The sequence below is a fragment of the Felis catus genome, chromosome D4, assembly GCF_018350175.1.
Source record: "Felis catus isolate Fca126 chromosome D4, F.catus_Fca126_mat1.0, whole genome shotgun sequence".
Taxonomy (NCBI): Eukaryota; Metazoa; Chordata; class Mammalia; order Carnivora; family Felidae; genus Felis; species Felis catus.
Window position 1 is genome coordinate 26,321,228 of NC_058380.1, and position 4,536 is coordinate 26,325,763.

Consider the following 4,536-nt stretch of genomic DNA (forward strand, 5'->3'; position numbering starts at 1 on the left):
CTGATTGCCCTTCACAAAGAGTCATCTGATCTCAATGACTCCCATTCTGCCAAACATACTGGTTTCTAAACATAACCTTTGCCCATTCTGTTCACCTCAGGAAATACGATATGGAGCTGAAACGAACACGGTTTTATGATTTCCCCCAGGCACCCCTCCCATGTCAGCAGTGACTTCTAGTTGCATATTAGCCCAAGTGTAGCCCATATTAGCCCACAGTGCTTGTCCCCTGTCCCCTGGCCATTTCCCTCCATGACGTGACAGTTCTGAAGTTTGCTGAACGCAAAGACCTGTGACTGACTGAGGGCTCTCTTATTCTGGCTATGGGAGTCCCCTCAGCTGACCCAGGCCTGGAGTGCCAGGGACTTAGTCCCCCGCAGCAGCCCCAGCAAGAAGTTCCATGATAACTTCTCTTAAAGAAGAACTTTGACTCCTTCATCATGGGACTTCCAATAGTATAAACGTTGTAATTTGTTCGGCATGGGATATTGACATGTCTTAAAGAAAACAGGCACCCCAGCTTGAGTGATTTTGGGTAAAGCACAATAGGGCTGGGACCTAAGGGTTTGATTTAAATGCAGAATTCCTGTTAACATGTTCAGGGCATCCCCGGAACACTCTGCCATGTATTGAATGCAGTTGAATAAAAGTTGTGATCCTTACCCATAATAGATTTTATAGTCCATGAACTAAACATGCAATACTAAAATACATTTATCTATTTTTTAGAGAGAGAAAGAGAGAGGGTGTGAGCAGGGGAGTGGGGGAGAGGGAGAGAGAGAGAGAGAGAGAGAGAGAGAGAGAGAGAGAGAGAGAGAGGATCTTAAGTAGGCTCTACACTCAGCATGGAGTTGGACGCAGGGCTCAATCCCATGACCCTGAGATCATGATCTGAGGTGAAATCAAGAGTCAGGCACTCAACTGACTTAGCCACCCAGGTGCCACCTAAAATAGATTTAAAATAACCAGTTACTTCTCCCAAAGTAATGCCACTTTCAGTTAAAATAATAGTCAATATTGTATATTGTAGCCACTTTACTACCACTGCTTCCCAAAAAGGAATGGGGACTTTGTTAAAATACATCCTTGTGTTATCATCTGTGTCTCCCCAAAATCCATATGCTGAAATCCTAATGCCCAACGTAAAGGTACAAGGAAGTGGGGCCTTCGGGAAGTGCTTCGGTCATGAGAGTGGAGCTGTCATGAATGGGATTTGTGCCCTTAGAAAAGAGACACCCCAGAGCTCCCCAGACCCTTCCTCCAAGTGAGAATACAATGAGAAGTCTGGGGACCTGGAAGAAATCCCTCACCCAATCATGCTGGTTCCCTGATCTCAGACTTCTAGCCTCCAGAACTGTGAGATACATATTTCTGTCGTTTATAAGCCATCTAGTCTTAGGTATTTTGTTATAACAGCCTACAAGGACTAAGACACCTGGTTTATATATTTTGAAATTATATCCAAATGGTGACAGCAATGACAAGAAATCACATTGGTACTAGCATTTGTTACAGCATTTCATTTTTGATAAAGACCTCTGTATGTGATCAGTATGTTATACAAACATAGGATCTCTCCAGTGGCATTTGTTCATTGCCACTTGACCCTAGGACTCAACTAAAATACCTTGCCAAGGCAACACCAGTGGTTAGCTTCATGAAATAACTTCTTGCAACGCAAGTGAAAATGGCTTATCAAATCTGAGAGATAAGAAACTTGATGGGAGAGCAGATACAAGGGAAGAGAAAAACCAAACCCCAAAAGATCTTTCTTGGCTATTGTCAGATTGTGATTTTGTTCATTACTGGCATTGATATGCATAACGAAAGCAAACTTAACTTAAATTGTTTCTCACCATTTCTTTCTAAACTTGCTCCGTTGACCCATTCTTTACTGTATTTGGAGGAAATCTTGCACCTGTCCTACAGCATTTGAGGTCAATCTCAGAAAGTAATCAGAGAGTTCCTTTACTAGGGCATGAAAATGTCCAGGCCGTCTTCATAATCACACAACACTCAGTCCAATCCGGGGGAGATTATCATAACTTTGAATTCTTATCCTGTGAGAGCTTCTCCCTACCCAGCTCATGTCCGATCCAGGGTTAACAGCCTGGTATGAGGGGCTGGAGTGGGTCAGCTTCTTCACCATCTCCCAGCTCCTTTCTCACTCACCAGCTATGGTTCTCCTGGCTCTGCCCCCTCTGGGGATGGAAGAGGTGGAATGACAAAAGGAATGGAGCCTGAAGAGTTTCATCTTGACTGTTGCTTGGCGGTTGTCTTCCTCGGTGCTCTCTGAGCACAGTGGAAGTCCAAGGCTAATTCTTCTTTGTGGACTACTTTTGTGGGTTCCTCAGACGTGCTCTGCTGGGCACGTCTGCCTACAGTTGGACGCTGTGAGTGTGGAGTCTGCTGGGATTCTCTCTCTCTTTTTCTGTCCCTCCCCTCCTCGTGTGCTCTCTCTCTTTCTCTCCAAATAAATAAAGAAACTTAAAAAATAATAAAAGATGAAAACAACCAGATCAAGTTCCTTCTGCGGGGGGGGGGGCATGGGAAGCATGGGGGCAACGGGGGCCATGGGGGCCATGGGAAGCGTGGACCTTTGGCCTTGTTCAGTAGATGAGCAGCCCTTTCTATATACAGCTGTGTTTTCTCCCATTCATCTGCACATGCCATCCTACTCTTAGACTTTTCCTGGCAACATCTAACACTCTAGGTTCCCAAATTCCATGGGGGTGCCTTACGCAGTTTGAACTGAGAGAGAAAAATCCTCTCCATTCCCCATGGGGCAGGAAACCGATGCCCAAGAACTGCATCAACCCTCCTCCACCTTGCTTCTTTTCTACCCTCATGACAGGTGATAGGCTGGCACTGGCTAGACTTCATAATCTCCTAAAGTAGTCTACATTCTGCATATGTACTCCAATCCCTCTCTCTAGGCCTTTTGGGTATTTGGTGCCTACTTTATTATTCACAGCTTTTGTAGACTCAGCCAAAACTGAGAGAGAATAGATCTCCTTTTAAATACTGCACAAGAACGTGAAATTTAATAATAGCATAATGAGAGGGAGAAAATTATATTCACTAGAAATTCTTGAAAAGAGAATGCTGTATTTGTTTGGAATAAATTCTATAAGAGAGAAGCGGAGATCTCCCAAGGGACCTGCCTGTGGGTAGAGCCTCCTTACATGGCAAAGGAGGTAGTTTTTAAAAATTGTGCTAGGGAGGGAAGAAGCTGAAATAAAGCCAGAGAAATGGGAGAGACTATATAAACCGTCTCCGTTCTCATTATACAGGGGGATCTTAATATGCATTAAAACATTAAAATCCTCATGGTGGTAAAATGCCCTATGTGCATGGATTTCTTGTTGAAAGCAATGAACAGTTTGATTTATGGGTTGTGGAAGGCCCAGGTAGAGTGTGAGAGTTCACATAGTTTAAGAATACAGTAATGGGAAAAAGCATAAGCAGGGCCAGGTCCAGGAAAGCGAAGAACTCCTAAGGAGTCGCTGGGGCAGTGCCAGGCTGTGGAATGGAGGCTCTACCCAACGTCAACCAGAAGGCCAAGTGGTGGGGCATCCACAGCCCACTCACCTTTGTCTAGTGACAAAAATAAGATACTATGTTTATTCCTGTCAACCAACTTTCTAAGTTCACAGTGGAGAGGATTAAGATCACATAATAGAATTGACAGACATTCAAATGCCCTCTCAGTCCCTGGTTCTGCCATTTTGAGTGATCTCGGCAAGTCTCTTGATGTCCCATTCTTAACTTCAGTTTATTCATCTATACTATACACTGATGCTAACACATGTCTTACAAAATTATCTTCAGAAGGGAATCTATACTTGTGAAAGTACCTGCAGGTGGTAGGCATTTATTCAATAAATGCTAGTTTCTTTTCTTCCTTCCTGATGTCCTGACTCCCTTCCTTTCTTCCTGTCACGTGTAAGAGGAATTAAACAGTTGAACTGAAAATAAGCTCCGGGGGCACCTAAGTGGTTCAGTCTGTTAGGCGTCCAACTATGACTCAGGTCATGATCTCACTGTTCATGAGTTCGAGCCCTACGTTGGGCTCTGTGCTGACAGCTCAGTGCCTAGAGCCTGTTTCAGATTCTGTGTCTCCCTCTCTCCTTGCTCCTCCCCTGCTCACACTCTGTCTCTCAAAAATAAATACAGATTAAATAAATAAATAAACAAACAAATAAATAAACTCAGTAAGACTCAATAATACAATGTGGCTTCCCAAAAGGTAATACAAACTTAGATTGCCCTACAGAAGCAGGGTGTCTGGAATAATGGAGATGATGACCGAACACATACATCTAATTTCATATATTGTTTTTAGTTCTGAGCACAACACTTAAAATGGGGGGGGGGGGGCGGGGAGGGGTCAGTTTAAAGCATAGATATAAGAGGGCAAATGGGGATGGTGAAGGGCTTCAAAATGATTTCATTGGAGGCATTTTTTTTTTAAGTTTACTTATTTTGAGAGAGAGAGTGGGGGAGAGGAAGAAAAAGATAATCCCAAGCAGGCTC